This window comes from Coenobita brevimanus, chromosome 57 (assembly GCF_032717465.1).
Source record: "Coenobita brevimanus isolate Jiangsu-jjx chromosome 57, ASM3271746v2, whole genome shotgun sequence".
Classification (NCBI taxonomy): domain Eukaryota; kingdom Metazoa; phylum Arthropoda; class Malacostraca; order Decapoda; family Coenobitidae; genus Coenobita; species Coenobita brevimanus.
The window spans coordinates 19535911-19559788 of record NC_137010.1 but is presented as its reverse complement, the minus strand read 5'-3'; the positions used below and the strand labels follow the sequence as shown (position 1 = coordinate 19559788).

The following is a 23878-nucleotide window of genomic DNA, read 5'->3' as shown; positions in this document are numbered from 1 at the left end:
GCATAAGTCCGCCCGGGCTACACTCCCCTATGACCTGGAACTCGCCTGCTGCCACCATAGCAGGAATACTAGACTACCTTCTGGGCAAGCCTTCCTCAACCAGCTTCGGGGTGGAGCTGTTTCTCCAGCTCCTGCCAGCACCCCTGAAAAGGCCTGTAACCGCTCATCCCTTGCTAAGGAGACAGCCTGTAGCCGCTCCTGCCTTCGTCAGGAGATGGCCTGTAGCCGCTCTGAAGGTGTCTTTCTTGAGACGGCCTGTAGCCGCTCACCCCTCGATAAGGAGACGGCCTGTAGCCGCTCCAAAGGTGTCCTTCCTGAGCTGGCCTGTAGCCACTCAACTCTCCTGAAGGAGATGGGCTGTAGCCGCTCCCACCTTCGTCAGGAGATGGACTGTAGCCACTCCCGCCTTTGTCAGGAGACGGCCTGTAGCTGCTCCCGCCTTCATCAGGAGACGGCCTGTAGCCGCTCCGAAGGTGTCTTCCCTGAGACGGCCTGTAGCCGCTCTACCCTCCTGAAGGAGACAGCCTGTAGCCACTCTGAGGGAAACCAGGAGACGGCCTGTAGCCGCCCCTGCCTTCGTCAGGAGACGGCCTATAGCCACTCCGAAGGTGCCTTTGGGTCTGCTGGCAGCTGCTCACTCCCCCAGGCCATGGCCAGTAGCCGGGCCTTGGCGACGGCCAGTAGCTGCACCCCCAGGAGGCCACGGCCAGTAACCAGGCCCTACGGCAGGAGACAGCCTGTAGCTGCTCCTCCGTCTGAGGCTGACGCCTGTTCCCCGACCCACGACCCAGAGGGAGTCTTGGGCCTAGAGGAGTACTGGAGAGGCCCCTTGGTCTCCCCCGGCCTCTGCTCCCTACAACCGGATCTGGAGGAGACCCACCTGACAGACCCCGATGCAGACCGGTGCCGAAGCCCTTTTTCTGGCGGTGCCACCAAGTCCTGTGGACCGCAGCCCTTGGGAACCCCAGACCACCCCCAGGACTCCCGGGCGGGAACTCCCCACACCTCGACGTCGGAGATCTTCGTCCTCCGTCAGGAGCCTGAATGAAAGGTTCAGGCAGTTATTCGGCCCCAGCCCTGAGGGCCGTACTCCTGTCCCCAGCCCCAAGAGTGCGGGACCCTTCGCCACCCACAGCCCTGGACGAGAACGGACGCCCCTGCACGTGATCCCGTGGCCTCTGGATAAAGAGGTCCCCGGCGGAACCCAGCCCCGTCAGTAGCGGAGCTGTGACACCCCTCCGCCCTTGTACCTGACCGCCACAACGCCCGGACCCGAAAGGAGTGACAGTGATAGTAGGCTATAGTGTCTGTGACCTATAGTAATATAAAGGAAAAACAGTGAACTAACCCTCTAATGGAAGTCAGTAATAATACCAAAGTGGTGGAGTGAGTAACAGCGGCAGTGTAACCACAAATACGGCCACCCAGAAAGAGTCGAGTCTATCAGTGTGAATACGCTACCACCAGAAAATACCTCCTGATACTAAGACCATATTCAGATCCCAGTGCTAATGAAACATTTACCAGCAAGAACATTAGTAACTCCACGAATATAGAAAACCCGGACTTCCCATAATTAATAACACTCTGCCTCTAGTGCTATTCACTGTGACCCGAGCAGTATCTTGCGCTATACTGATAACCCATATCTAGACAAAAGAGTTTGTAATCGCCCAGTGTATTTGTATAAGTGACATCTACTCGTTCCCCTGCCCAACTTAGTAATACACGTGTAAGGTTGTTGCCTTGAGTTTTTGTGTCCTACCTCTCCTATTTGTCTAAGCTCCGGGCTAGAAAGAGAGCCCCGCTACGCACTAGGCGTTTACGGGACGGGAAGCCGGACCTAAAACACCTAGCATTACACCAACAAAATATCCAATCCCTTGGCATCTATTCCCATGCTTATCTATTATCACCACTACAGTAGCAAGCAGTGTCATAGACAATTTCCACTTATTAAACTCTTCAGCACGGTGACGTCTTTTCCTAGTTTATTCTTGATACTGTGGATAATTTTCAGTTTTGAGAGCGACGCTGGGCTGGCGCTCGCTCCAGAATGTGACGTCATGGCGCCTCCATATTATCTAACCTGTACGCGTCAATTTGTTGACGGTCGATCACCTGAGAGGAAGTGTTGGATGCGCGCTCTTAGCACTCTAGCCATTTTTACGGTACATCGTCCTTTGATTTACCGGATCCTTCTGCTAACGTCTACTTCTCCTCTGGAACAGGCACATCCAGGTAAGCGTTTGTTTTTTAGTCAATTCTCTGCATCATATCGATGTGTTTGTTACTGTACGGTTGTACCCATTGCTTAGTCACTCGCACAACTTTGCTTTCTCTTCAGCGTACTACCCAGTTGTCTCTACGTTTTCTTGCTGTTTATCTGCTTGTAAATCTATTTATCCACCAGATTACTGGGACTAACTATCGCTCTAGCTATCTCCATATCTATGAATGCCTGCATCAGTCAACCAACTTACTTCATCAGTTACTGCAAGTGATATGTTGGCAGGTGGCTCTGTTACTTTCCATGACATTATGACTACTTTTGATCATAGACAACAGCCTTCGGTTGGATTATATCACGATTGAAAAACAGTATTTTTTGCGTCAGTCAACACGGTTTTGGATAGCAGCAGTGTTAGTGATCCTGTCAGTTGCTACGCTAGAAATGGCGTTTATGCTTGAAAAATAATTCAGTTAATTGCCCATGCTGGGTCACCAGCTGTGTCAGTTTCGACATTGTTCTGATTAATTTGAATATGGTAAGCTGAGACTATGTTAACGTCAGCTTTAATCAATTTTCACTTTATTTTTTATATTTTCTAGGAGTGCATATTAATATGTTCTGCACTACCTACTGATGAAGTATTTGATTTATGAAGAAAAAAAAAAAGAGTGGAACATGAGATCCTAAGTACGTGTGACAAGCATTCTAGCCCTGTATTTGTAATTCCACTTACTGAGCTAAATATGCTCACTGCAGCGCGTTCACCTTACCTTGAGGGTGTGGCCGAGTTCTAAATTCGACAAAAGGAATGATTGGCATCTGCTGATGATACTTATAATCTATCTTTTCTTATATTAGCACCCTGGCGGTTTATACTGATGACATAAATACTAACACACACACACACACATACATACATTTTAACCAGTAACACACACACACACACACACACACACATTTTAACCAGTAAATCACACACACACACATTTTAACCAGTAAATCACACACACATGCCTATATATATATATATATATATATATATATATATATATATATATATATATATATATATATAATCATCAGCCGTTTGAGTATCCACTGCAGGACCGGCCTATCCCAACAGAAGTGGAGACGATACAGCCAATGTATCTCTACCAAGTGGCTTAGGCTGTCTGGTAGAGAATGTATGTAGGGTGAGAAGTGCTTGTAAGTGTAATTGTAGTGTTGGAGTGGCTTTGGATGTGTGTGTAGTCTGTGAACCAAATGTAATCTGCCCGCTCAAGCCGACTGGGTGCAAGCATACCTTTCATTATGCGACACTGGTTCAACCACAGCACCCCTTGTGTCCGCCAAGCAGTACGTGGCCAGGAGAACGCTTCCAAAGTTTATTACCCTGGTGGGGCGTATATATATATCCATCCATTGCCAGACGCCATGTATCCCAGACGGGGTGGCCAAGGGCTTTGAGTTAATTGTTTTACAGGGAGGGGCACTAATCCTCCACCAACCTCACCTGACACGTAGGGATGCCAACAGCATCTGGTGTTCCCAGGCGGTCACCCATCCAAGTACTAACCAGACCCAACGTTGCTTAACTTCGCTGATCGGACGGGAAGCGGTGTACTCAACGTGGTATATATATATATATATATATATATATATATATATATATATATATATATATATAAGTACTTCGACATTTGCACACACACACACACACACACACACAACATTTAGCCAATATAGTAGCCTACACTGAATGAAGAGAGACAGGAATTAGTGAGAGAGTTCAAATTCCAGGGTACAGTTATAGAAAAGAGGAAAATATGCAAAAGAATTGGAAATTAGCGTGTCACTAGCAAGGAAAGTAGCTGGTGCTATGAAGGCCTTCATAAGAAACAGAAGCTTGAGCGCTGCAGCTGCGTGAGGCTTACGTGAAAGAGTGTTAGTGTCAACTTTAACATATGGATGTGAGACTATGGTGTGGCATGAAAATGAAAAGCCAAGAGTGAGAGCAGTGGAGATGTGGACTGCTGAGGAATGTATGCGAAGTATAGAGAGTGGATAGAATACGATGATTCGTGAAAGATACGGAGTGAGGAAATCTGTGGACACTAGAATCGAAGGGAGTGTACTGAGATGGTACGATCGTGGGAAGAGAATGGATAACGATAGAGTGGTAAAAAAATATATCTGAGCGAATTTGAAGGAGGGAGGAGGCGAGGTAGGCCAAGGAGAAGGAGGGATATGGTGGATGAGTGTGTGAGGAAGAGAGGTATAGACGTCGGTGAGGCTAGGGGACTGACAAGAGATCGAGCTGGCTAGATGAATGTTGCAAGAAGTGCATGATCAGGGATATGGCATCCCTTTTTAACGTGACGGCGTTCGAATTGACACTGTCGGATACGTTTATGTGATGCTACAGCATGTAGTGAAAGTTTTTTTTGGCGTATCTGGTAGAGCCAGGATTCCGGGGGCTTGAATGATGAGTGAATGGAAGCGTGGTCCATTGGACTGGGCAAACATGGGCTGTCTGGACGTTGCTAATCCTTACCCTGCCCAAGGGTCGGAAAGGAGGTCCGGATGATGATGATGATAAATGAGTACTTCGACATTTACACACACACACACACACACACACACACACACACACACACAACCTGTCTCCTAACACTCTCTCTCTCCACACACACACACACACACACCGCTCGCTGGTGCAGTGGTAACGTTCTCGCTTGCCAACTGGTGGACGGGAGTTCGCGCCTCGCTCAGGTTGCGAAAAGTTTCACTGACGAAGTGGGCGGTTACTGTCCCCCTTGAGCAAGGGGACGGGTGTGTGCGTGTGTGAAGGTCACAGCCTTGCCCTTAGATCGGACTATATGAGCTCTCAGCTCCCTTCCGGGAGGGTAAAAGCTGACGATCACGACCATCAAGTGATCCTGACCGACCCGGTGAATTACACACACAACCTGTCTCCTCTCTCTCTCTCTCTCTCTACACACACACACACACACACCCTGTCTCCTTTCTCTCTCTCTCTCTCCACACACACACACACACACACACATAATAGGCCAAGAAAGCTGTTGGGACCTAAAGCTCCTGGATCTCGTGCAAGAGTTTTACCTAACGCAACATGTAAGGGAAAGCACCAGAAAAAGAGGACTTGATGTAGGGTACTCTCAATGCTAGATCTCATATTTACTAGGCAAGAAAACGATATTGACAATTTAATATATCGCCCTCCATTCGGCAAAAGCGACCATGCAGTACTAAATTGCAACTTCAGGATTGCATATGACATAGTTAACAACAATGAAAGTTACAAAAAGAGCCTAATAAAAAGGGAAAGTATCATGACCTAAAGAAGTACTTCTTAGAAACAGATTGGGAGAAGGAGCTTAGAGGACAAGATTTAAATGCTTTATATAAAAAAATTATGTGAACTTTATGAAATAGGAGTCCAGAAGTACATCCCACAGCACAAAGAAGCATAAAAGAAAATAAAGAAATGGTTCAATACAGAATGTAAAAAATCAAAAGAAAAAAGAGATCTGTTGTGGAATAGATACAGAAGACAATTGTGAAAGGGCATATAATAATTACAAACAGGCAAGAAACGATTATACAAGAATAAGGAGGGAAGCCCAAAAACAGTTTGAGGAGATTATCATAAATAAAAGTAGTGATCACCCGAAGCTATTTTACAGCTACATCAGAAGCAAAACCAAAGTAAAAGATAAAATACAATCCATTACGGACGAGGGAATCACCTATACACAAGAGAAGGATATTTGTGAAGCACTAAAGAATTTCCAATCAGTATTTACAGAGGAAAAAAAAATTGAGAGGGATTATGTGGAACATGCATGCCCACACATACTACCAGATACACAAACCTCAGAAAAAGTAATACAGGAGAAGCTATGTAAATTAGACAAAGGAAAAGCAAATGGTCCTGATGAAATTTCATGTTGGGTGCTACGTGACTGTGCAATGGAGTTAAGTAAACCATTACTTTTAATTTTCAAGAAATCCTTGAGTCAAGGTAAACTACCTGATATTTGGAAGAAAGCAAACATTGTTCCCTTATTCAAGAAAGGGAATAGACAAAATCCACTCAACCACCGACCAGTATCACTAACCAGTATTGTAAGCAAGGTATTAGAAAAGCTTATAAGACAAGCTTGGGTAAATCATCTAGAGGAACACAATATGATAACAGAAAGACAGTTTGGTTTCAGAAAAGGAAAATCATGTTACTAATCTGTTGAGCTACTATGACAGAGTAACAGACACATTACGGGAAAGAGAAGGATGGGTGGACAGTATCTATTTAGATTTCAAGGAAGCATTTGACACAGTACCACACCAAAGACTTTTATGGAAACTGTACCATCAAAGAGGAATTCGAGGCAAACAGTATTGTTGGATGCAAGATTTTCTCATAAAAAGAGAAATGAGAACAGTACTAAGGGGAAAATTTCTCATCATGAGTGACTAGTGGAGTACCGTACCACAGGGCTCAGTGCTGGCACCAATCATGTTTTTAGTGTATATAAATGATGTAGACAGTAACACTGGAAATGAAAGCTATCTATATGTTTGCAGATGATGCAAAAATACAAAGGAGAATTACTAACACAGACTCATGTAAAGAGCTACAAGAAGAATTAAATAAACTTCATGAATGGAGTAATACATGGCAAATGGAATTCAATGTGGACAAGAGTCATGTAATCAAGTTTGGTAGAAGTGGAAAAAGACCTGATTGGGATTATACGTTAGGAAATAAAACCCTACACACATCAGAAAGAGAGAAGGACCTAGGTGTGATTATCAATAAAACAGAATATCTCCGGCTGACCACGTCAGTGAAAAGGTACGGAACATGTATACACTGCCTGCAAATATGAGAATAGCGTTCACATACATAATTGAAGACGTGCTAAGAAAGATAATAACATCATTCATTAGACCAACCATGGAGTAGGCATCTGTAGTCAGGAGTTCTCATCTCAAAAAACACATAGACAAGATTGAAAAAGTTCAAAGGGCCGCTACAAGATGGGTACCAAGCTTAAGGGATCTAAGCTACAAAGAAAGACTAAATAAACTGAATCTACCAACACTACAGGAGAGAAGGAAAAGAGGTGACATGATTATGCCATATAAATGCATATCAGGGAAGGAGAAAATAGACATAAATGATTACTTAACCTATGGGGAAGCATCAGCAAGAGGACACTGCAAAAAACTGCATAAGAAGAGAGGTGATAAAGAAATTTAGTTTCCCAAATAGAGCAATTGATCAGTGGAATGCACTACCGAATGAAACAGTGTGAGCCAAAACAATGCACAAATTTAAGGATATGTATGATAAATATGGTTTAAGTCACGGGACAGTACGAGCTTGACTCATTCCTGTAAAGATACAATTAGGTAAGAACAATTAGGTAAGAACACACACACACACACACACACACACACACACACACACACACACACAAACTGTCTCCTATCCCTCTCTCTCCACACACACACAAACACACACACAAACTGTCTCCTATCTCTCTCTCTCTCCACACACACACACACACACACACACACACACACACCCTGTGGTTGAACGAGTGCACAGACTAGAGAAGGCTTTTCAAAGTGAAATAGATGAAATAAAAAAAAGTTGCATATGCAAAAGGCTGACAAATGAGGATATAAAGGAGCGTTGTGGTGTGGATGTGACAGGAAGCGTTAGGAGGAATACACTGGGGTGGTTTGGCCATGTGGAGAGGATGGAGGGTGAAAGACTGACGAAGTAAGTGTATGTGAGTGAGGTGGAGGGGGGGAGAGGAAGGGGGAGGCCGAGGATGAGATGGAGAGATGAGATGGAGAGGTATATGAGAGAGGGGGGTGTGAGTTGGGAGCAGGGCAGTAAAATGGCGGGGGACAGGGCGACGTGGAGGTGATTTGTTTGTGGCCACCCCGAACAGGATTGAGGCGTCTGGCAATAGATAGATAGATAGAAGAAAATGAAAATTTAGAAAAGGAGATTAATAAGAAAGACACAACAATTGATGAATTATCAGTTGAGGTAGGTACACTTAGAAGGAAGATTAGTGAAATGGCAAGCACAGTTGTCAACCATGAGAGTATTATGGAAGAGTTCAGAAATTATACAAAGACAATATGGCAGGCAAGCACTCTGATAGATCATAGTAGTGATACTGAGGAGACGATAACCCAGGTAAATGAAGCGATGCAAAGCTACAAAAATTATGTGGAAACCACATATGCTGAAATGGTGAAAGTAAGAAAAGACTTTGAAACAAGAGTTGAAGAAAAGGGCATTAAAAAGGAAGTGAAGAAAATAATCCAAAACAATCCAAAATTGGTCAGAGATTCAGCAGACATCAACAAATCTATAGTAATCACTGGTATAGAGGAAGAAGAAATAAGAAACAAGGTTTCGAGAGACAAAAAGGAGATGGCAAATGTAATGAACATACTGAAGGAAGTGTCAGAGAAAATCTGTTGTAAAGACATAGAGGAACACAGAAGGCTAGGGAAATATGAGAAAAACAAATCAAGGCCTCTGAAAGTAACCTTCCAGAGTGTAAACACTGTGGAGGAAATACTGAAAAATGCAAACAAACTTATGGAAAAAGAGGACTTCAAAAATGTATGGATAAAGAGATGCCTAACTCAAGAGGAACTTGGATTGCTAAAGGAGAAGAAGGAGGCAAAAACAAAAAATGAGGGAAGATCAGAGGTAAAGAAGAGCACATTTTTTTTACGAAGTAATTGGACTGCAGGTTCGAAAGTGGTACATAAACAGGAGTGAATAAAAAGGAGAAAGGCAGTAGGCCCAAGTCATGACAAGTATATAAACAAGATGATTAAGTTGATGTACTCAAATGTAGACGGAATAGTATCTAAATTACTAGAGATGAACGATTATATCAAAGAAAAGGAACCACATATTGTTTGCCTAACTGAAACAAAATTAGCATCAAGGATATCAAACGATACACCAAACCTAGGGGAATACAGTATATGGAGAAGAGATAGGAACTTAAAAAAAGGAGGAAGAATTATATTAACAAAGAAAAATCCGCAAGTCAAGGAAATAGAACTAGATGTATCATCACAGGTAGAACTGATCGCAGTAGAGATTAGTACGTCTGAAGGGAAAGTAATTGTGGCAAATTTATACATGCCGCCCAGATCAAGCATTTGGGAAAAAGGAGAATATGAAGACCTGGCAGAGAAAACAATTCAAAGTTTAAGAGCATTACTACATAGAATGGAGGAGAAATCTGAAAGAATTATTCTAACTGGTGATTTCAATACCAATATAAACTGGAATACTCTAGATATAAAAAGCCAGGAAAGCTGTTGGGAGCTAAAGCTCCTGGACCTTGTGCAGGAGTTTTTCCTAACACAGCATGTAATAGAAAGCACCAGAAAAAGAGGACTTGACATACAGTACCATCAGTACTAGATCTTATATTTACTAGGCAAGAAAATGATATTAACAATATAACGTATCACCCTCCATTAAGCACAAGTGACCACAAGTGACCTACTTCTTTCTCTTCTTCCTCTTCTTCTTCTTTTTTTTTTTTTTTTTTCCAAATTGTCATTCAGGATTTCAATTGTCATTCAGGATTTCAATTGACATAGTTCATAGTAATGAAAGTTACAAAAAGAGCCTTAACTACAAAATGGGCAACTATCATGACCAAAAGATATACTTCTTAGAAACAGATTGAGAAAAAGAGCTTAGAGGACAAGATTTAAATGTTATATATAGAAAATTCTGTTAACTTTATGAAATAGGAGTCCATAAGTACATCCCGCAGCACAAAGAGGCAGAAAAGAAAATAAAGAAATGGTTTAATACAGAATGCAAAAAATCAAAAGAAAAAAGGGATTTGTTGTGGAATAGATACAGAAAACACAATAGTGAAAGGGCATATAACAACTATAAACAGACAAGAAACGATTATACAAGAATAAGGAGGGAAGCCCAAAAACAGTTTGACAAGGACATCGTAAATAAAAGTAGTGATCAACCGATGCTATTTTACAGCTACAGCCAAAGCAAAACCAAAGTAAAAGATAAAATACAATCCATTACGGATGAGGGGATCACCTACACACAAGAAAAGGATATTTATGAGGCACTAAATAAGAATTTCCAATCAGTTTTTACAGAAGAAAAAAATTTTGAGAGGGATTATTTAGAACATGCAAGCCCACACATACTACCAGATATACAAATAGCAGAAAAAGAATTACAGGAGGAGCCACATAAATTAGACAAAGGAAAAGCAAATGGTCCTAATGAAATTTCATGTTCGGTGCTACATGAATGTGCAATGGAGTCATGTAAACCATTATTTTTAATTTTCAAGGAAAACTTTGGGACAAGGTAAACTACCTGACATTTGGAAGAAAGCAAACATTGTTCCCTTATTCAAGAAAGGGAATAGACAAAATCCACTCAACTACCGACTAGTATCACTAACCAGTGTTATGAGCAAGGTATTAGAAAAGCTGATAAGAAAAGTTTGGGTAAATCATCTTGAAGAACACGGTATGGTAACAGAAAGACAGTTTGGTTTCAGGAAGGGAAAATCTTGTGTTACCAATCTGTTAAGCTACTGTGATGGAGTAACAGAAACGTTACAGAACAGAGAAGGATGGGTGGACAGTATCTATTAAGATTTCAAGAAAGCACTTGACAGAGTACCGCACCAAAGACTTTTATGGAAACTGTACCATCAAGGAGGAATCCAAGGCAAACTGTATTGTTGGATGCAAGATTTTCTCAAAAAAAGGGAAATGAGAACAGTAGGCTACTAAGGGGAAATTAATCATCATGGAGAGAAGTGACTAGCGGAGTTCCACAGGGCTCAGTGCTGGCACCAATCATGTTTTTAGTGTATATAAATGATATAGACAGTAACACTGGAAATGTAACACTAAATATGCTTGCTGATGATGCAAAATTACAAAGGAGAATTAGCCTACTAACACAGACTCATGTAAAGAGCTACAAGAAGAATTAAATAAACTTCATGAATGGAGCAATGCATGGCAAATGGAATTCAATGTGGACAAGTGTCATATAATCAAGTTTGGTAAAAGTGGAAAAAGACCTGATTGGGATTATTAGTTAGGAAGCAAAACCCTACACACATCAGAAAAAGAGAAGGACCTAGGAGTGATTATCATAAAACAGACTATCTCAGGCTGACCACATCAGTGAAAAGGTACGGAACATGTATACACTGCTCGCAAATATGAGAATAGCATTCACATACATAAATAAGACATGCTAAGAAAGATAATAACATCATTCATCAGACCAACCCTGGAGTATACATCAGTAGTCTGGAGTCCTTATCTCAAAAAACACATAGATAAGATTGAAAAAGTTCAAAGGGCCGCTACAAGATGGGTACCAAACTTAAGGGATCTAAGCTACGAAGAAAGACTAGAAGAACTGAATCTACCTACACTACAGGAGAGAAGGAAAAGAAGAGACATGATTACGCTATACAAATGCTTGTTAGGGAAGGAGAAAGTAAATATAAATGATTACATAACCTATGGGGATGCATCAGCAAGAGGACAATGCAAAAAACTGCATAAAAAGAGAGGCGATAAAGACGTAAGGAAATTTAGTTTCCCAAATAGGGCAATTGATCAGTGGAATGCACTACCGAATGAAACAGTGTGTGCCAAAACAATTCATAAATTCAAGGATATGTACGATAAAAATGGTTTAAGACACGGGACAGTACGAGCTTGACTCATTCATGTAAAGATACAATTAGGTAAGAACAGTTAGGTAAGAACACACACACACACACACACACACACACACACACACACACCTGTCTCCTCTCTCTCTCTCTCTCTCCACACACACACACTCACACACCTGTCTTATTTCTCTCTCTCTCTCTCTCTCTCTCTCTCTCTCTCTCTCTCTCTCTCTCTCTCTCTCCCACACACACACACACACACACACACACCTGTCTTATTTCTCTCTCTCTCTCTCTCTCTCTCTCTCTCTCTCTCTCTCTCTCTCTCTCAACACACACACACACACACACTAACCAATGTTGTAAGTAAGGTACTGGAAAAGCTGATAAGAAAAGTTTGGGTAAACCATATAGAAGAACACAATATGATAACAAAAAGGCAAATTGAGAAAACCATGTGTTACTAATCTATTAAACTACTATGACAGAGTTGCAGAAACATTACAGAAAAGAGAAGGATGAGTGGACAGTATCTATCTAGATTTCAAGAAAGCATTTGACAGAGCACAGCACCAAAGACTTTTATGGAGACTATACCATCAAGGAGGAATCCAAGGCAAACTGTACTGTTGTATGCAAGATTTTCTCAGCAGAAGGGAAATGAGAACAGTACTAAGGGGAAATTACTCATCATGAAGGGAAGTGACTAGCGGAGTTCCACAGAGCTCAGTGCTGGCACCAGTTATGTTTTTAGTGTATATAAATGACATAGATAGTGATACTGGAAATGAAAGCTATTTAAATATGTTTGCTGATGATGCAAAAATACAAAGGAGAATTGCTAACACAAACTCTTGTAAAGAGCTACAAGAAGAATTAAAGAAACTTCATGAATGGAGTAATACATGGCAAATGGAATTCAATGTGGACAAGTGTCATATAATCAAGTTTGGTAAAAGTGGGAAAAGACCAGATTGGGATAATAAGTTAGGAAGTAAAACCGTACACACATCAGAAAGAGAGAAGGACTTAGGTGTGATTATCAATAACAGACTATCTCCGCCTGACCACATAAGTGAGAAGGTACGGAATATGTATACCCTGCTCCCTAACATGAGAATAGCATTCACATACAAATAATAAAGACATGCTGAGAGAGATAATAACATTTTTCATCAGACCAACCATGGAGTATGCATCAGTAGTCTGGAATCCTCATCTCAAGAAACACATAGATAAGCCTGAAAAAGTTCAGAGGGCCTCCACAAGATGGGTACCGAACTTTAGGGATCTAAGCTATGAAGAAAGACGAGAGAAACTGAATCTGCCAACACTACAGAAGAGAAGGAAAAGAGAAGACATGATTATGCTATATAAATGCCCATCAGGGAAGGAGAAAACAGACATAAATGAATATATAACCTATGTGGAAGCATCAGCAAGAGGACACTGCAAAAAACTGCATAAAAAGGGAGGCGATAAAGACGTAAGGAAATTTAGTTTCCCAAATAGGACAATTGATCAATGGAATGCACTACCAAATGAAACAGTGTGTGCCAAAACATTAATAAATTTAAGGAGATGTATGATGAAAATGGTTTAAGGCACTGGACAGTACGAGCTTGACTCATCCCTGAAAAGATACAATTAGGTAAGAACAATTAGGTAAGAACACACACACACACACACACGGCATCGTCGGATGTGGACGTCTGTACCGGCGCTCCATACAAGCTCAACACGGCCAGAGGCATTACCTAAATAAGTATCTTTGAATGAGTCAAGCTCTGTACCAGGTTAGACTAAATGATTTTTCATTATTAAAAGGAAAAGAAATAATAAGTTTAAATAAGACTGGTGAAAACAACAAAGAACCACGATGCGTTGAGTCAGCTGGGTTTGTTTATACTACAGAAAGACCGGGAAAGCGTGCACACTGTAAGTACATACTCTGTTCATTTAGTATTACAAAATGGATACATACTTCAGTAAAACAAATTTGGAAAAGAAAAGGGATAAAAGTAAAAAGCAAAATGACGATTTCTACCAAGAACTAGTTGAAGTGGAGACTCACAATAGACTGGTTGAACGTGTACACAATCTAGAAATGGCTTTCAAAAATGAAATTGATGAAATAAAGAAGCAAATGCACTTGCAAAAGGAAGAGATAGATAAACTGGGAAAGGAGGCCAATAAGAAAGACACAACCATCAGTGAACTAACAGTGGAATTGAATACCCTTAGGAAGAAAGTGAGTGAAATGGGAAGTACAGTATTTAATCACGAGAGTGTTATGGAAGAGTTAAAAAATGACACAGAGACAATTAGACAAGCAAGCAGTCTTATGGACCAGAGCAGTGATATTGAGGAGAAGATAACACAGGTGAATGAAGCTGTGCAAAGCTACAAAAATGATGTAGAAATCACGTATGCTGAAATGGTGAAAGTAAAGAAAGACTTAGAAACAAGGGTGGAGGAAAAAAGCATTAAAAAGGAAGTGAAAAGAATAATCCAAAACAATCCAAAGTTAGTCAGAGATTCAGTAGAAATAAATAAATCAATAGTAATCACTGGTATAGAAGAGGAAGAAATTAAAAACAAAATCACTAGAGACAAAAAGGAGATGGCAAATGTAATGAACTTACTGAAAGAAGTATCAGAGGAAATCTGTAGTAAAGACATAGAGGAACACAAAAGGTTAGGGAAATACGAGAAAAGCAAGACAAGACCTCTAAAGGTGACTTTCCAGAGTGTAAACACTGTGGAAGAGATACTAAAAAATGCAAAGAATCTTACGGAAAAAGAGGAGTTCAAAAATGTATGGATAAAAAGATGTCTAACACAAGAGGAACTGGAATTACTGAAAGAGAAAAGGGAGGAAGCAAAAACAAAAAATGAGGGAAGATCAGAAGAGGACAAGAAGAATTTTTTTACAAAGTAATAGGATTGCAGGTACGAAAGTGGTACACAAACAGGATGGAAGAAAAAGGAGGAAGTTAGTAGAACCATGTCATGACAAGTATATAAACAAAATGATAAAGTTGATGTACTCAAATGTGGATGGAATGGTATCTAAATTACTAGAGATGAATGATTATGTCAGAGAAAATGAACCACAAATAATATGCCTAACTGAGACAAAATTAACACCAAGGATATCCAATGACATACTAAACTTAGAGGAATACAATATATGGAGAAGAGACAGAAATTTAAAAAAAGGAGGAGGAATTATAATATTAACTAAGAAAAATCTAAAAGTCAAGGAAATAAACCTAGATATACCATCACAAGTAGAACTGATTGCAGTAGAGATCGACACATCTGAAGGTAAAGTAATTGTAGCCAATTTGTATATGCCACCCAAATCAAACACATGGGAAAGAGACGAATATGAGGACCTAGCAGAGAGTACAATTCAGAGTATAAGATCCTTGCTACATAAAATGGAAGAGAAATCGGAAAGAATTATACTAACTGGGGATTTCAATACAAATATAAATTGGAATACTCTAGATATAAATAGCCAAGAAAGCTGCTGGGACCAAAAGCTCCTGGATCTCGTACAAGAGTTTTTCTTAACGCAACATGTGAGGGAAACCACTAGAAAAAGAGGACTTGATGTACCTTCAGTGCTAGATCTAATATTTACTAGGCAAGAAAATGACATTGACAGTTTAATATATCACCCTCCACTCGGCAAAAGCGATCATGCAGTACTAAATTATAACTTCAGGATAGCATATGACATAGTACAGTGAACAGCACTGACAGTTACAAAAAGAGACTAAACTATAAAAAGGGAAATTATCAAGACCTAAAGAAGTATTTCTTAGAAGTTGATTGGGAAAATGAGCTTAGAGGACAAGATTTAAATGCTGCATATAAAAAATTTTGTGAATTTTATGAAATAGGAGTCCAGAATTACATCCCACAGCACAAAGAAGCAGATAAGAAAATACAGAAATGGTTCAATACAGAATGTAAAAAATCTAAAGAAAGAAGAGATTTGTTGTGGAATAGATACAGAAGACACAATAGTGAAAGGGCATATAATAATTACAAACAGGCAAGAAACGACTATACAAGAATAAGGAGGGAAGCCCAAAAACAGTTTGAGGAGGATATAATAAATAAAAGTAGTGATCAACCAAAGCTGTTTTACAGCTATATCAGAAGCAAAACCAAAGTAAAAGATATAATACAATCCATCACGGACGAGGGAATCACTTAAACACAAGAGAAAGATATTTGTGAAGCACTAAATAAGAATTTCCAATTAGTTTTTACAGAAGAAAAAAATTTTGAGAGAGACTATGTGGAACACGCATGTCCACACATACTACCAGATATACAAATAGCAGAAAAAGTAATACAAGAGGAGTTAAGTAGATTAGACAGAGGAAAAGCAAGTGGTCCTGATGAAATTTCATGTTGGGTGTTACGAGAATGTGCAAATGAGTTAAGTAAACCATTATTTTTAATTTTCAAGAAATCTTTGAGTCAAGGGAAACTACCTGATATTTGGAAAAAAGCAAATATAGTCCCCTTATTCAAGAAAGGAAATAGACAAAATCCTCTCAACTACCGACCAGTATCACTGACTAGTGTTGTAAGCAAGGTATTAGAAAAACTTATAAGAAAAGCTTGGGTAAATCATCTAGAAAAACACAGTATGATAACAGAAAGACAGTTTGGTTTCAGAAAAGGAAAATCATGTGTTACTAATCTGTTGAGCTACTATGACAGAGTAACAAACACAATACAGGAAAGGGAAGGATGGGTGGACAGTATCTATTTAGATTTCAAGAAAGCTTTTGACACAGTACCACACCAAAGACTTTTATGGAAGCTGTACCATCAAGGAGGAATTCGAGGCAAACTGTTTTGTTGGATGCAAGACTTTCTCATAAAAAGAGAAATGAGGACAGTACTAAGAGGAAACTACTCATCATGGAAAGAAGTGACTAGTGGAGTACCACAGGGTTCGGTGCTGGCACCAATCATGTTTTTAGTGTACATAAATGATATAAACAGTAACACTGGAAATGAGAGCTATCTGAATATGTTTGCAGATGATGCAAAAATACAAAGGAGAATTACTAGCACAGACTCTTGTAGGGAGCTACAAGAAGAATTAAATAAACTTCATGAATGGAGTAGTACATGGCAAATGGAATTCAATGTGGACAAGTGTCATGTAATCAAGTTTGGTAAAAGTGGAAAAAGACCTGATTGGGATTATAAGTTAGGAAATAAAACCCTATACACATCAGAAAGAGAGAAAGACCTAGGTGTGATTATCAATAACAGACTATCTCCGGCTGACCACATCAGCGAGAAGGTACGGAACATGTATACACTGCTTGCAAATATGAGAATAGCATTCACATACATAAATGAAGACATGCTAAAAAGGATAATAACATCATTCATCTGACCAACCCTGGAATATGCATCAGTAGTCTGGAGTCCTCATCTCAAAAAGCATATAGACAAGATTGAAAAAGTTCAAAGGGCCGCTACAAGATGGATACCAAGCTTAAGGGACCTAAGCTATGAAGAAAGACTAAATAAACTGAATCTACCAACACTACAGGAGAGAAGGAAAAGAGGTGACATGATAATGCTATATAAGTGCATATCAGGAAAGGAGAAAATAGACATAAATGATTACTTAACATATGGAGAAGCATCAGCAAGAGGACACTGCAAAAAACTGCATAAGAAGAGAGGTGATAAAGACGTAAGGAAATTCAGTTTCCCAAACAGAGCAATTGATCAATGGAATGCACTACCGAATGAAATAGTGTGTGCCAAAACAATTCACAAATTTAAGGATACAGTATGTACGATAAATATGGTCTAAGACACGGGACAATGCGAGCTTGACTCATTCCTGTAAAGATACAATTAGGTAAGTACAATTAGGTAAGAACACACACACACACACACACACACACACACACACACCTGTCTCCTTTCTCTCTCTCTCTCTCTCTCTCTCCACACACACACACACACACACACACACCGCTCGCTGGTGCAGTGGTAACGTTCCCGCTTGCCAACTGGTGGACGGGAGTTCGCGCCTCGCTCAGGTTGCGAAAAGTTTCACTGACGAAGTGGGTGGTTACTGTCCCCCTTGAGCAAGGGGACGGGTGTGTGCGTGTGTGAAGGTCACAGCCTTGCCCTTAGATCGGACTATATGAGCTCTCAGCTCCCTTCCGGGAGGGTAAAAGCTGACAATCACGACCATCAAGTGATCCTGACCGACCCGGTGAATTACACACACACACACACACACCTGTCTCCTTTCTCTCTCTCCACACACACACACACCGCTCGCTGGTGCAGTGGTAACGTTCCCGCTTCCCAACTGGTGGACGGGAGTTCGCGCCTCGCTCAGGTTGCGAAAATTTCACTGACGAAGTGGGTGGTTACTGTCCCCCTTGAGCAAGGGGACGGGTGTGTGCGTGTGTGAAGGTCACAGCCTTGCCCTTAGATCGGACTATATGAGCTCTCAGCTCCCTTCCGGGAGGGTAAATGCTGACGATCACGACCATCAACTGATCCTGACCGACCCGGTGATTTACACACACACACCTGTCTCCTTTCTCTCTCTCCACACACACACACACACACACACCTGTCTCCTTTCTCTCTCTCCACACACACACACACACACACACACACCTGTCTCCTTTCTCTCTCCACACACACACACACCTGTCTCCTTTCTCTCTCCACACACACACACACACACACACACACCTGTCTCCTTTCAACCCTCACACTCTTATATATGGACGATGTATAAAACTACGCTTAACAGCTTCATTAATCACTAACTTTAATGCTCATGAACTCTCCTGATGACTCATAAGATTAAAAAATTCAGTTGGATGAGGCATTTTTTCTTTTTTCTTTCCTTCTTTCTTTTTTTCCTTTTTTTACCTACTTCTTTCTCTTCTTTTTTTTTTTTTTTTTTTTTGCTGTTTCCAAATTGTCATTCGACTGTGGAGAAACTTTTCGGGCTGGAGAGATTAAATAATAAACATAATATTATGGAAGAGTAGCCCTGAGGGGATTAACTAAGACTATATAATGTTTTCTGAACCCCTTCAGTTCGAAAAGTCTCTCCAGAGCTTAAAAAAAAAAATCGTCAGCAGAGGGAGACCATGAAGTTTTAAAATATGTCAGTGGACTGAAGGAATTAACAGGAACAGCAGTTAAGCTCTGTACTGTGGTTCTACCTTCAGGACTGTATCCCAGTTGACCCTGGATATATCGTAAAACCCGTTCCTTGCCGATTTATATCCTTTAAATCTTAACAGTCAAACTCCAGTGACTTTTTCAGCTGAATAAAATTCCATGGTGTTAGTTTGAGTCGAATACTAAATTTGTCTCGACCACGAGACGGTTAATGGTAATATTATTAACATTGTCCCTTCCTCCAGTAAGTCACTCTGGGCAGAAAAGAATCGTCTGCCGTTAAGTGGAATAAAACACTAGAGTTGTCCCAACCATCAGAGGGATAATGGTGACAGTATGAACACTCAGATTCCAATAGTCATTCACTTGAACAAAATCGCATGACGATAGTTGGTATGGAAAAATTGAGTCGTCCTAACGATGAGAGAATGGTGACAGTACAGGTATTAACACTGTTACATTCCAGTGACTCTCTGTTAAATAGAATCGTCGAGCGTTAGCTTAAATTAACGCTAGAGTTGCCCCAGCTATGAAAGTTAATACTGTATCATGTTTTCATGATCAAAAAAGCATCGCGCAAGCGGGGGATCTTTATGATTTGTGTATCTCTTAATGTACCAAGATTAATATATCATCATCTGAAAGAGTATACAGTAGCGATAGTAAAACTGTATATGGCACTATATGGTTCCCTAATTAAAGCATATTTACCAACGCAGGGTAGAACTATCATACATTTTGCAGCGGCCATCGTCTGTGGTGTCAGAATGTTTCGCGCCAAGTGTTCACCAAAGAATTTTTAGTCGAGTGTACGTTGTTCAGTAGTAAAGTTGTATAATGCAAATGGTGTGGCTGTGGGAGAATATCGTTGTGGAAGAAATGGTGCGAAAAATCTCCAGAGCCGTGTAGTCATATAATGAGTAGCTTGATTTGGAGATTTCGTTAACACCTTTTCCTTAGCGATTTATTCTGCATAGTGCACCTCCGTATCCTTTTGCACACTATATCGATAACAACACTGTATAGACATAGGAGAATGATAAGGTGTAATGTGCAAAGCACATCGCTGAAGAAGAGTTGTTATTTAAGTCCCCCATTACATGTAGAATACAGCCCTTGGACTCACCAGCACGGTAATTAATATTCTTATGCTTACCTATTCACGGCGTTGCACATTAATTGACCCTTCAGCAGCGTAGGGGACCGGGGCCAGGCTGTTCAATCCAGGGTATGTACACTGGTACCATCTAGTTTTTTTTTTTTAATCTGTTTAATACCCACATGGTTTTGCATAAGTAACATCTATCTATCTATCTATCTATCTATAGCCAGACGCTTCATTTCTTAAGGGGTGACCACAAACAAGTCTCCTCCATGTCGCTCTGTCCACCGCCATTTTGCTGGCCTCCCCCCAGCTCACACATCCCTCTTTCATATACCTCTCCACTCCATCCCTCCATCTCATCCTCGGTCTCCCCCTCCCTCTCCTCCAATCTCCTCACTCACATGCAGTACACTGTCCTCGTTTGTCTTTTGCTCTCCATCCTCTCCACATGGCCAAACCACCTCGACGTATTTCTCCTAACGCTTTCTGTCACATCCACATCCACACCACAACGCTCCTTCACTTCCTCATTTGTAGGTCTGTCTCACCATGTAGCTCCACATGTTCCTCTCAGATAACTTATTTCCGCCGCTCTCGCTCTTGACTTGTGTTCTTCCAACATGGGCATAAATAACATACAATACGGTATTAACACTCAGGCTCCTATGACTTAATCTCAGCTTTAGATGGAATTAAAGAGTTGTCCCGTCCATGCGAGAATATCCATGTTGACAATAGACTCTCACGTGTACAGCCACTCCAACACAGTTTCTACATCATGCAGTTTTCACTGTACATTTTTGAAGCCTTCTACCGTAATCCTGTACCCATGCCTTAGACACTTGGTAGGAGAAGATCACTTCTCCAGTGCTAGAAAGTTTTTTTTTTTTTTTTTTTTTGACCCCTTCAAGTTTTGTAATGGTCAGCTTATACTGTAGGTGTACAGTAGGGCTGGCCGCCCATGACAGGTGTGTGCACACCGGCCACTGCAATACATGCTTATAGGGGTAGGTATGTTGTGCTGTTATGACTAGAGTTCTTTCCTATGGTGCATCAAATCGTCCTCTGGTAGTCTGGATAAAATGAAACAGACGTTATGACTTATGAGACACTGAGTACCAGGGAGCACAGTATTCTCTGCGTCCATGGCCTTGCAGATATACGAGGTACTGTCTTACATGGCGCAGACCATGGAACCCCCTATAGATATATATAGGACTCCACTGAATATACTGAATAAGGTTGCACAAAAAATTACAACTCCCCAGAAACCATGTGGCAGGAAGGTGAGATTATTTGCCACAATGCCCCAGACGAAACATGAATTCTACTGTTAATGACTACACGGGCGTTCCTGTTGGATCATCGTCTACTAAAGGTCCAACTGCGCAGCCTCCTGTGCTTACGGGCAGTGTGCCACCGAAAGTGAGTAGACTGTTTCGGCAGATCAGAGGCCAGGACATTAAACAAACTAAAATTCATGAAGATCTACACATGTAATGTACGAAGCCCCACAGAAGATTACAAACTTGATGCCTTAATGACTGAATTAGAAAACATTAGTAGAGATATTGTAGGTCTGAGTGAGATCCACAGAAAAGAAGAACAACTAATATTCAGCTCTAAGACAGCAACCACCTATTTTACTACAGAGGAAGGCAAAATGAAAGAGTTAGTGGTGCAGGATTTCTTACTGACAGAAATTTTGCAGAGAACATTGTTAAACTCAGCAGTGTATCTGACAGAGTAGCTTGGATTGTACTTGTATTAGGCAAAAGATGCAATACATGTATATGCATCGACTTCTCAAAGCTCAGAGGAAGAAATAGAAACATTGAAGAAAGACATTTCCCAGATTATGGAAGAAGAAAAGACCACATATACTATACTCATGGAAGACTTCAATGCAAAAGTTGGCAAATCGAAAAATGGAGAGGCATTTATGGTAAAATCTGGAGTGGAAGAATGAAATGACAGGTGAAATTAGTAAATTTTGTTGAAATGTATAACATGAGAATAATGAACACATTCTTTCACAAAAGAACAGGAGGGAAAAGGACCTGGAGAAGTCCAAATAGAGAAGTAAAAAATTAAACTGATTCACTATAACAGTTATGAATAACACGATCATTAATGTCACAGTTATCCGCAAAGTAAATACAGGAAGTGACCACAGAACTGTGGGTTGCACAGCCAGATTCAGTATCAGATGTGAAAGAAAAAAGCTGATTAAAATTGAAAAGATATGCCCAATAAAAGTAAGCGAAAACAAAGCAGCCTTTCTGTTAGAAATAACGAACAGATTTTAGGTCCAAGTTATGCTGCGTGTGACATTGACGAGCTGAATAACAGACCTGCAAAAGTGCTAAGAGAACCAGCGGAGGCAGTAAGGAAAGCTAATACAACCAAAGCCAGCATTTAAGTATAAGAGAAGACCCTCGAGCTCATGAAAAGAAGAAAGGAGACGATAGTAAAAACAAAGATGAAATAGAAAGAGTGGCATTAAATAAGCTTTTCAACAAGAAACAGGAAAAAAAAAAAGAGAAACATGGATCAGATCAAAAGAGACCATGAACAAAGGAAAAAGTCTGAAACAGGTCCGAAGTAAAATGGCACTTGGAAAGAAAATTATATAACTGAAAGACAAAAACGGTGAAGTCATTAAATGCTGAGATAGGACAGTGAAGAGTTGAGGAATTTTCCAAAGAACTGTAGGTTATGCATCAAAGACAGTAGTACCAATAACTAACTTTTCAACTGGCATTAGTGAAATACCTGAGGTAACAACAGACGAAGTAAACATTTCTCCTTAAAGCATGAAAAGAAAGAGACCCCTAGGAGAATATGGAATAGTAGCAGATTTACTGTAGGATGCAGAAGTACAAAACAGGTTGGCCTACTTATTTACTAAGTGTACAAAGAAAAAAAAAATCCCCAAACATGGTGTATTGCAATAGTTATTTTGCTTTATAAAAAAGGAGACTCAACAGATTCTAGTAACTGTCGATCCATTAGCTTATTACCAGGTATTTAAAATCTTTTCACTAATCTCCGTACAAGCAGAATAACAACAAATTTGGAAGGAAACCAATGAATAGGCAGGATTCCGAAGAGGGTATTCGACTACTGATCGTCTACACACAAAAACTACAGAATATGATAAACCACTGTGCTTTGGTTTTCTTGAATACGAAATGGCTTTCGACTCAGGAGAGCACATAGCAATTATAAATTCATTGTGGGAACAAGGAGAAAATGAGAACACTAAAACTGCTCGAAAACATACCGTACATAAAGAGGGAACTGGCACAGTTAAAATACATAAAGGCTCGGAAAATTTTAAGATTGAGAAAAGTGTGCATCAGGGAGACACAATTTCACCAAAATTATTTACAGCATTCCTGGAAAGTATTTTCAGAAAGTTAGACTGGGAGAACAAGGGAGTAAACAGATGGAGAAAACCTAAACCATTTAAGATTTGAAGATGACATAGTCCTTATCTCAGAAACAACAGAGACACTGCAAGAAATGTTAAATGTCCTAAAG

At 40.4% G+C, this 23878-nt stretch overlaps 1 pseudogene; it reads right to left on the bottom strand.

Moving 5' to 3' along the window:
- Positions 1-3760: 3760 nt before the first annotated feature.
- LOC145402434 (5S ribosomal RNA) lies at positions 3761-3879 on the bottom strand (annotated as a pseudogene).
- Between the last annotated feature and the right edge of the window lie 19999 nt (positions 3880-23878).